Source organism: Phoca vitulina, unplaced genomic scaffold (genome assembly GCF_004348235.1).
Source record: "Phoca vitulina isolate PV1807 unplaced genomic scaffold, GSC_HSeal_1.0 scaffold11, whole genome shotgun sequence".
Taxonomy (NCBI): Eukaryota; Metazoa; Chordata; class Mammalia; order Carnivora; family Phocidae; genus Phoca; species Phoca vitulina.
The window spans coordinates 27922221-27933590 of NW_022589714.1; the positions used below are offsets into that span (position 1 = coordinate 27922221).

Here is an 11370-nt window from a genome sequence, read left to right on the forward strand (position 1 = left end):
TTGGGTTTACAGTTACTGTACTGCCATATGTAGAAAGCAACCTTGGGCACTAATTCAGAGTTAAAGGGAAACTCTGCTTCTGTTCCATTTAGAGAATGCATCGAGTACAAGCCATAATATCACAGTATCTATCTATTTCTTACTGTGGGAAATGACAAACTAGGCTCATCAAACTCTAATAGAAGATCTTGAGTTGGAGACTATGGAAGCTGAGTGTTTTAAACCTTAGAAACTTTTTGATATATAATTCTGATATTGTTAGAATTATGTAATGTTAGGAATGGAACAAAGTTTAAGACCGTTGAATCCAACCCAGTCATTTTACACTTGAGAAAACAAGCTTCAAGATTTAAATATGTTAGGCAATTTGCTGCAAATAGTTTACAGTAGAACTGAGCCTAGAATCCAAGTTTCCTGCCTCCCAGGCAGGCAATCTTTCTTTCATACAACCAAAATATTACAATTACATTTATTTAGTGGGAAGATGGCTCAAGGTCCAGGCTGTTATCAAAACAAAAACAAAAACAAAAAACCAAAAAACGTGTGATATCCTAAAAAGGAAAATTAATGTATGAGTTATTTGAAGGAAAGGGAGGATATATGCTCTTTCTCTTTTAGGAAAAGAATACAATTTGAAAACTTTATTCTTTTTATTAATTCCATAGCATTATTTCTGGGCAAAGCAGGAGAGAAGAGAAAATAGGCTGGATAAGGCAGAGGCAAGTGGGGGAGGGTATACAGGAATGCCTCTATCCATGTTTCTTTTTTTTTTTTTAAGATTTTATTTATTTATTTGACAGAGAGAGAGAGACAGTGAGAGAGGAAACACAAGCAGGGGGAGTGGGAGAGGGAGAAGCAGGGTTCCCGCCGAGCAGGGGAAGCCTGATGCGGGGCTCGATCCAAAGACCTTGGGATCATGACCTGAGCCAAAGGCAGATGCTTAATGACTGAGCCATCTAGGCGCCCCACCTCCATCCATGTTTCTGACCTTAGGTGCTCATTCTTATTCAAAGAATAGGTTATGTGGGTGACTAGGTTGGGGTAGCCATTCCCATTTTATCAGTGATCTGAATGGCTATTCAATGGACTGAATTGTGTCCCCCACCAAATTCACACGTTGAAGCTCTAACCACCAATGTGACTATATTTGGAGGCAGGACCTATAAGGAGGTAATTAAGGTTAAATGAGGTCATAGGGTGGGTCCCTAATCTGATAGGACTCTCTTCTTATGTGAACAGAGAGAAAGAGAGAGAGATATCTGTCTCCCCATCATGCAAAGACACAGCCCAAAGACGCTATCTACAATTCTGGAAGAGTTCTCACTAGAACCCAACCATGCTGGCACCTTGCTATTAGTATTTTGTTTTAATTTTGCAAATTTTGGAAACTAAGGCTCAGAGGGTAACTCGCCATCCTTCTAAGTGGTGGAACAACAAATCAAATCAAGTTTTGTGTGATTCTGAAACCCCAAATCATCACAGCCCACTCCACTTTGGCCATGTTAGTGTCTTACCAGCTGCCTTCAAGCCGCACTCTGCTCCTCCACCTCACCTAAAGTGATTCTGAGAAATCCATGGAGGTTTACCAAGCATGCTGCAGTACTCACAACAGTTAAAGACATGTGCCACGTGGCCAGTCTTCCCAGTATGGGAGGCTGTGAATTCAACATCCTTACTGACTTCTCTGATCCTTTTGCCACTGAGGACCATACCATCCTTGTAAACCTCTCTTCTCTTGGTTTCTTTGATACCCATTTATATTGGCTATCTTTTTTCCTACTTAACTCTTCCTACCTTGTCCCTTGAGGGCATGCTTTGTCCCTTGATGTACCTTAGTAGCATTGATGTGCCCCCAAATGGTATTGCTGTTTTTTGGGGCAATCTCATGTCCTATGTATTATTTTATTTCTTACTACCACTCATATTCTTTGGCCTTCCAAGTAACTTTCTCTTTCTTTCTTTTCGGTCCTGAAGTCTCTCCTGAACTTCAGTTCCATGTATCAAGTATCTGCTGGGTGTTTCTATCTGAATCTCCGACAGATACTTCAAAACAAATTATACATCTGAACTTAGAAGTTTTCATTCAATGAATATTCTTACTCAAACTCATCATTCCCTAAAAAATACCAACATCCTCTCAGTCACCCAAGCAAGAAAGCTGGAAGTCAGTTTCAATTCTTTCTTCTACCCCTTCTGTAATCCAATCAATCATCAAATTCTATGTTTTATCACCAAAACAATCACAGACTCCATCCCTTCTCTTTTTCCCTATGCCATTATTCTAGTTCAAGGGTTCATTGCTTGCCTGCATTAACCTTGTAACTCATCTTTTTGTTTCCATTATTTACCCACTTAAATCTTTCATACAGCAGATAGACTGAATAATCTAAAATGCAAATATGACCAGTTGCAAAAGAGAAAATTGTCTCTAAAACAAGGTGCATATGGTCCTCGTAATCTAGATGCTGCCTTTCCTTCCAGCCTCATCTGCCGTCACCTTTACAGCACACATCATATTCTAGGTTTGCTAAATTTTGTCTAGTTCCCCGTTCACATAATTTTGCTATGGGTTCATTATGTTCTTTCCTCTGTCCAAAACCCATTACTCTTCCCACCTCTTAGCCCTCATCACTCAGCAAGAATAATGCCTATCATGACTCATTTTTTCAAAACACAGTTGAGCTGTCACTCCCACCAAGAAGCCATCCTGATATCCCATTAGGCTAGATGATTTTTCTCTGTGCTCACATAGAGTCGTGAACATTCCTCTGCCAGTGGATCTACTACTGTAGTTACATGTCTGTCTTCCTTATCTGCTCCTCAGTGGGAGTGGAGTCAGGAGTCAGCCCAGTGTTTAATGAGTCTTCTCAAGTGTTTGTTAAACTGAAGTTTTTTAAGGGCAAGTTTTTTTTTCAGTCTGAGCCTTCAGTTTCAATATCTTGTGGTTCAGAGGCGCCTGGGTGGCTCAGTTGTTAAGTGTCTGCCTTCAGCTCAGGCCATGATCCTGGGGTCCTTGGATCGAGCCCCGCATCGGGCTCCCTGCTCCACGGGAGGCCTGCTTCTCCCTCTCCCACTCCCCCTGCTTGTGTTCTCTCTCTCGCTGTGTCTCTCTCTGTCAAATAAATAAATAAAATCTTTAAAAAAAAAATCTTGTGGTTCACTAATTATTTTTACAGACACATATATAAACAGATATGTATATATTATTTTAATTATAATTATTAATTATATAATATGATTAATTATATACATATATGCACATGTATATGTATGCATGTATGTATAATGTATGTATTTACACAGCTATAACCATGTTGATTAACTTTTATCTTCAAAAGTAGAGTAAAACTTTCTTATAAATTTGTAGAGCTATACTGTGGATCCATTTGAAGGAACATTATCTTGTTGAGATCTAACCCTCTCACAAAAATAAGGATTGTAATTTTTCTTAACATTGACTATGAAAAGTTCTAGCAGCATTCTTCTCGATGTTCTTTCTCCTTTTCATTGTTTATCTGATAAGGGACTAGAGAAGGTGTTAAAATAAGTAGGGTGGCACTGCAGAGGCCCAAGTGAGTCCCTGCCAAGGGACTCTGATCTGGACCACTCCCATCATTATACCAGGAACACATGTTTCCAAACAAATGTTCTAATGTAACAACTCATATCCTGGAACTAGTCTCTGCTTACTACTCCAAGAATTGTATTCTCTCATTTATTCTCTTTACTCAAGATCTTTGTACTGTTTTCTTGGCCAGGAAAAGAGTCATTATATTCTGTAGAGCTAGTGTTTGATGGGCTAGCACTAAGAGTTTTGGAAATTTTCTCCTTATGGAAATGGTGCTTTTAATTTTAAAATATATTGGTGGAAATATAGTCAATAATATTGTATTAACTCTTATATTTTTTTAGAGGAGGGTAGGGGCAGAGGGAGAGCGAGAACCTTAAGCAGGCGCCATACCCAACATGGAGCCGGAGGCGGGGCTCAATCTCACCACCCTGAGATCATGACCTGAGCTGAAATCAAGAGTTGGACGCTTAACTGACTGAGCCACCCAGGCGCCCCTGTGGTAACTTTGTAAGATTACAGATGGTAATTAGACTTACTGTGGTGACGATTTCACAATGTTCAACAAATGTTGAATCACTATGTTGTATACCTGGAACTAACTTAATATTATATGTTAGTTATACCTCAATAAATTAAAAAAAATGCATTGGCATGTCATTGTTAAACCTGCATTGTATCTTTCAAAAACTGATAGCTGGACAGTGGTGAAAGCCATGCAGCCAGCCCCTCCAAAAATATCCTGTTGCCTGTCATCACCAGCACCTTGTTCTCTAGCAACATGGTCTGGCAACGTGAGACTTTGACTTTTACACTGGAGTGGGACATCAGTTCTCATTTGGCTAAGCCACTTCTCCCAAGTACCAAGTCTAAGAAAGGTACGCAACAACTAAATTCAGACTTGACTCCTTTCATCGCCTCTTGCCTGGAACAATAGTGTGATTAATCTAACATTGCTTCGGAGTATGTTATTTCTTTATCAGTGAATTAAAAGACATTATAATAAAAAAAAACAGTAAGTGATAGTTGTTTATTATTCTGGATTTTGTGAGTTAAATCTCTGTTAATTTGCAACATCTGTGCCAGGTATTAGGACCCATGTTTTATTTATTTTTTTAAAGATTTATTTATTTATTTGACAGAGAGAGTGCACAAGCAGGGGGAGCAGGAGAGGGAGAAGCAGGCTCCCCGCTGAGCAGGGAGCTTGAAGCAGGGCTCGATCCCAGGACCCTGGGATCATGACCTGAGCCAAAGGTAGACACTTAACCAACTGAGCCACCCAGGTAACCCAGAACCCACGTTTTAAATGTCTATTCCTAAAGTATGACCAAATAGTCAAATAGATTTCTGATGAAAGGAAAATTAACATATACAAAATATAAATATATTTATATAGTGTATTTTAAATATTCTAGACTATAATACACATTAGTAATGTTAAATATATAAATATGTTAATGAACCCGTATTTCTTCATTTGTTCTGGACATAACCCTTGGCATTAGATGGTAAGCATTTTGCTATAAGACTTACTTAACTGGTTAGACAAGTTATTTTGGCAGCAATTATGTATTTGTAAATGGCCTCCAAGTAAATTTTATGAGAATAAAAAGAAAGACCTTTCCAATACCAGTACTTACATTTAAATAAAATTATTGCTCAGCAATAGTCTTAATTAAAGAGTTATCTGGGGAACATTAAAAACACTGCTCCTCAAACTCTCCTAGAGATTCTAGTTCAGATGATTGGGATGGGCTTGGGCAGTAGTATTTTTAAAAACTCCCCAGTGAATTCCATTGTGCAGCCAGGATTGATAATAAAAGACTGAGCATGACTAATAAGCAATTGAAGTTCAGATGGAAACCTCTGCTTTTGCCGCATTCCTGTGCCCTCCACCCTGGCCAAGATAATAAATGAAAAGCATATCATATCCCAGGGGAATGACAGAAATTAGTGCCATTCTTAAGGACCTAAAATCAGGATGCCCAATAGAATTCCCTGTAATGAGGGTAATGTTCTATCTCTACCCTGTCAAATAGAGTACCCACTAGCCATGTGTGGCTATTAAGCACTTGACACGTGGCTAGTGCAAAAACTGAATATAAAATTTTGTTTTTAATTCTAGTTTCAATTTAGTCACATGTGTTTAGTGGTTACTGTACTAGACAGTATAGATTGAAAGGATGCAGAAGTGAGACCTCTGTCATGGTTCCATTTAATCTCCTCTAGAAAATTGTTCCTGATGTCTCTGGTCAGAAGTAATCTTGTTCCTATCTGTGTGTTTCCTATTGCTGCTGTAACAAATCACCCCAAACTTAGTGGCTTAAAAACACAAAGTGGCTTAAACGAACACAAATTAAGTTCTGGAGGTCTCAAGTTTCTGGAGGTCAGGAGTCCAAAATGGGTCTTAAAAGGCTAAAGCCAAAGTGGTTCGCAAGGCTGTATTCCTTCTGGAGGCTCTAGGAATGAATCTGTTTCCTTGCCGTTGCCAGCTTCCAGAAGTCACCTACATTCCTTGGCTTGTGGTTCCTTCCATCTGAAAGCCAGCAGCATAGCATCTTCAAATCTCTGCCTCTGACATTCCTGTATCACTCTTTCACTTATAATGACCTTTTTTATCGCAGCAGGTTAACTTGGATAATCCAGATACTCTCCTCGTCCCAAAATCCTTAATTTAATCTCACCTTCAAATTACCTTTTGTCATGTAAGGTAACGTATTCAGAGGTTCTGGGAATTAAGATGTGAGCATTTGGGGGGAGCCATTATTCAGCCCCCTCTACTATGGTACTTATTCTGCCTTGTCTTATAGTTTCCCATGTGCTTTTCTATGAGCAGAAAATGAGTCTTAGTAATTTTAATCCCTAGGTTAAAACTGTGGCTTTCACACTATATGTGTTCAAAATATATTTGTTGGAATGAGTTGATTAAGGTTAAAAAAAGAAAAGAGAGTATTTGATAGGTGCTGGCTGAGTGAATAAAGAATTAAGGGGGGTCTTAAGGCAGCAAATTAATTTTGAGCATCTGCATGAATTGAACATTCACCAATCTATCAACCCATGGAATAGATTTTGGAGCACTACTTATCAATCACCAGTCAACTGAAGACTGAACAGTTGTACCCTGATCTGCTCATTTTAGCTCAGTGTGTTTTGGGCTATTGAGAAAGCAATGGGAAGCCAAAGGCTGTTTGCATGGTTCTTTAGGAAATAAGAACAAAAAAATGTGGAATGACAATTAATAGCTTATGTCTGATAAATGTACTTCAAAACCAGAACATTTTAAGATTAATACATTATTTGATAAAGGAAGTTAGTGTATGGAAATCAATGATTACTTTATTAAGCATTTATATCTAATGAGTGAAAAATTTACTCGTTTGGTTTATTTATTTTTATTTATTTTTTAAATTATGTTAATCACCATACATTACATCATTAGTTTTTGATGTAGTGTTGCATGATTCATTGTTTGCGTATAACACCCAGTGCTCCATGCAGTACGTGCCCTCTTTAATACCCATCACCAGGCTAACCCATCCTCCCACCCCCCTCCCCTCCAGAACCCTCAGTTTGTTTCTTAGAGTCCACAGTCTCTCATGGTTCGTCTCCCCCTCCTATTTCCCCCCCTTCATTTTTCCTTTCCTGCTATCTTCTTCTTCTTCCTCTTTTTTTTTTTTTTTTTAACATATAATGTATTATTTGTTTCAGAGGTACAGGTCTGTGATTCAACAGTCTTGCACAATTCACAGTGCTCACCATAGCACATACCCTCCCCAGTGTCCATCACCCAGCCACCCCATTCCTCCCACCCCCCACCACTCCAGCAACTCTCAGTTTGTTTCCTGAGATTAAGAATTCCTCATATCAGTGAGGTCATATGATACATGTCTTTCTCTGATTGACTCATTTCACTCAGCATAATACCCTCCAGTTCCATCCATGTCATTGCAAATGGCAAGATTTCATTCCTTTTGATGGCTGCATAATATTCCATTGTATATATATACCACATCTTCTTTATCCATTCATCTATTGATGGACATCTTGGCTCTTTCCACAGTTTGGCTATTGTGGACATTGCTGCTATAAACATCGGGGTGCATGTACCCCTTCGGATCACTACATTTGTATCTTTGGGGTAAATACCCAGTAGTGCAATTGCTGGATCATATGATAGCTCTATTTTCAACTTTTTGAGGAAGCTCCATACTGTTTTCCAGAGTGGCTGCACCAGCTTGCATTCCCATCAACAGTGTAGGAGGGTTTCCCTTTCTCCGCATCCCCGCCAACATCTGTCATTTCCTGACTTGTTAATTTTAGCCATTCTGACTGGTGTGAGGTGGTATCTCATTGAAGTTTTGATTTGGATTTCCCTGATGCCGAGTGATGTTGAGCACTTTTTCATGTGTCTGTTGGCCATTTGGATGTCCTCTTTGGAAAAATGTCTGTTCATGTCTTCTGCCCATTTCTTGATTGGATTCTTTGTTCTTTGGGGGTTGAGTTTGATAAGTTCTTTATAGATTTTGGATACTAGCCCTTTATCTGATATGTCATTTGCAAATATCTTCTCCCATTCTGTCGGTTGTCTTTTGGTTTTGTTGACTGTTTCCTTTGCTGTGCAAAAGCTTTTTATCTTGATGAAGTCCCAATAGTTCATTTTTTGCCCTTGCTTCCCTTGCCTTTGGCGATGTTTCTAGGAAGAAGTTGCTGTGGCTGAGGTCGAAGAGGTTGCTGCCTGTGTTCTCCTTTAGGATTTTGATGGACTCCTTTCTCACATTGAGGTCTTTCAACCATTTGGAGTCTATTTTTGTGTGTGGTGTAAGGAAATGGTCCAGTTTCATTCTTCTGCATGTGGCTGTCCAATTTTTCCAACACCATTTGTTGAAGAGACTGTCTTTTTTCCATTGGACATTCTTTCCTGCTTTGTCGAAGATGAGTTGACCATAGAGTTGAGGGTCCATTTCTGGGCTCTCTATTCTGTTCCACTGATCTATGTGTCTGTGTCTGTTTTTGTGCCAGTACCATACTGTCTTGATGATGACAGCTTTGTAATAGAGCTGGAAGTCCGGAATTGTGATGCTGCCAGCTTTGCTTTTCTTTTTCAACATTCCTCTGGCTATTCGGGGTCTTTTCTGTTTCCATACAAATTTTAGGATTATTTGCTCCATTTCTTTGAAAAAAGTGGATTTTATTTTGATAGGGATTGTGTTGAATGTGTAGATTGCTCTAGGTAGCATTGACATTTTCACAATATTTGTTCTTCCAGTCCATGAGCATGGAACGTTTTTCCATTTCTTTGTGTCTTCCTCAATTTCTTTCATGAGTATTTTATAGTTTTATGAGTACAGATCCTTTGCCTCTTTGGTTAGATTTATTCCTAGATATCTTATGGTTTTGGGTGCAATTGTAAATGGGATCGACTCCTTAATTTCTCTTTCTTCTGTCTTGTTGTTGGTGTATAGGAATGCCACTGATTTCTGTGCATTGATTTTATATCGTGCCACTTTACTGAATTCCTGTATGAGTTCTAGCAGTTTTGGGGTGGAGTCTTTGGGTTTTCCACATAAAGTATCATATCATATGCAAAGAGTGAGAGTGTGACCTCTTTGCTCATTTGGTTGTCTTTTATTTCTTTTTGTGGTCTAGTTTGTTTTTTTGTTTTTTTTTTAAAGACATTCCAGGATAAAAGATGTCCTGTTTGATTATTTATAAATTAAGCATTTAGTATAACAGAAAAATATTTTATTCTACAAAATTTAAACATATACAGAAGTAGAAAGGATCAGATAACAGAACCTATGTACCCATCACCCAGCTTAAACAACTATCATCCCAAGACCTGGAGTATTGTTTTAATCTGTACCCTATTCCTCACTCCCTATCCCACCTCCACCCCCAATCCTGATTATTTTCAAGCAACGTTTAGAATCGTATCATTTTATCCATAAATTTAATCATGTATAAACACATCTGGGTAGGTTTGTTAATGAATTTCCTCATATTCATGTTGGCTTCCTGCATGCTTTGGCGGCTCCATATCTGACATTTACTGTCTTTTCTTTACCTAATGTGGAATTTTGTTCTGAAGGACAAAATGTAACAACTAAATATGGAAAATGCTAAGCTGGCCAGACTTGTTTAATTTTCCTATTACTTCAATTCATATTTTAGAAAATAGCTTACAGTGTGGAAGTGTATGAAATTGCAAGCAAAATTAAAACAGTATTTGCATTTTTTTTTCGAGAGAAAGGGGAGCTCTTAACCACAGGGGAAATATGAGTTAAAAACTTCCAAGCTCCACTCCTCTTATTTTAGGAACATATTAAATAATGTTAAGGTAAGACGTATATAACCCAGTTGGAGAGGCACTTAGAGAAAGTCCAGGATTAGGGGACATTCTGAGGGAACATTTTTCATATGAATAATTAGGTGAAGCCCACACTAGAACTGAGAAATAAGATATTGTTGAAGATGAAAGTCTGATCAGAAAATATTAAGCCATATAAAATACAGTTTATAAAATACAAAAATATGAAATGTTTCTTTTGGGAACTAAAGTACTATCTTTCCATATATGTCTGTACACAGTGATTATAAGTGGGCTTCCTCAATATATTATATATATTAACAAAAGTACACATTGTCAGGGTTGGCTGGGCTGGAGGAGGATGATAATTTTATTATTTAAAAATCATATGTCATTAACAGCTGCCTCTATCTTTATGTATTTCTTTCTGCCATTTTTTTGGTCTTTACTAAGAACCAGAGCTAATTTATTCATTCAGTGCACCTAAGTCACAGTGCTTTATTCATAAATATACAAGTTAAATATTTGGAGGAATACATAAAATCGATCTCTAATTTTTCAAATCCAAAATTAGCATTCTACAATTTATCAAATAGAAATTCCCTGTTATGCCCCTGTTCCAAAGCAGAAAGCTTCATAGACTCATAAAGATTTTTAGCTGAATAGAATCTATGAAATGATCTAATTCAGCTCCATGTTTGGAGCTGGAGGTCTGTGGATCAGATGAATTGTCAAAGGTCACATGACTAAAAAGTGCCAGTTCAGGACTCACTTCAGCAGCACAAATACTGAAATTGGAACTGCGCAGAAAAATTAGCATGGCCTCTGCACAAGGATGACACACAAATTTGTGAAACATTCCATGAAAAAAAAAAAAGGTGTCAGTTCAGAGATAAGAAGGCAATGTTCTTACCTCCCAGGTTGGTGACCCCCTCCCAGAGATTACAAAAGATGAGGGTTTTTATCTCCAGTGAAAAATGAAGACAATTATTTGGTTCTTTTACTTATGATGGTGTAGAAACCTGTACCTTACTACTATGACATTGAATACAAGTCGTTTCAAGGAGTTATGTGATTTTTAAGGTTTCTTCAAGCTCTAAGATGATGAATTTCTAAGAAGAGGCTCTGGTTTGCATTTTTTAAATTGAATACTATGTTTCTGCATAAACTAATGTTATAAAACTGTGCCAAGTATTTCCAAAAGAACAAATATAAATGCAAAGAAGAAAGGGTTAGGCGTCCGCTTCTGTCTCTGTTGTTGGTATTAGTGAAGATGATATTATGATCATAGCTGTGCTGAAAAAAGAGTTCTAGTAACAGTCACCTCCCCACATCCTCAACTTCTTCTCTGAAGACTTCCTTTACCTCCTTTCCTTAATTAAAACTTGGTTCTACCTTGAATTTTTATCACCTACTCCCTCCTCACTACTGTTTTCAGATTATTTCTCCTTCCTCGGGTCATATCTCCAGCTTCCAATTGCATGTCTAGTTTTCT

General features: G+C 38.0%; 1 non-coding gene across 1 annotated transcript; it reads left to right on the forward strand.

Moving 5' to 3' along the window:
• Window positions 1–10639: 10639 nt before the first annotated feature.
• LOC116635915 lies at window positions 10640–10745 on the forward strand. The gene has a single exon (XR_004300226.1). It is a non-coding gene; the product is annotated as a U6 spliceosomal RNA (small nuclear RNA).
• The last annotated feature ends 625 nt before the right edge of the window (window positions 10746–11370 follow it).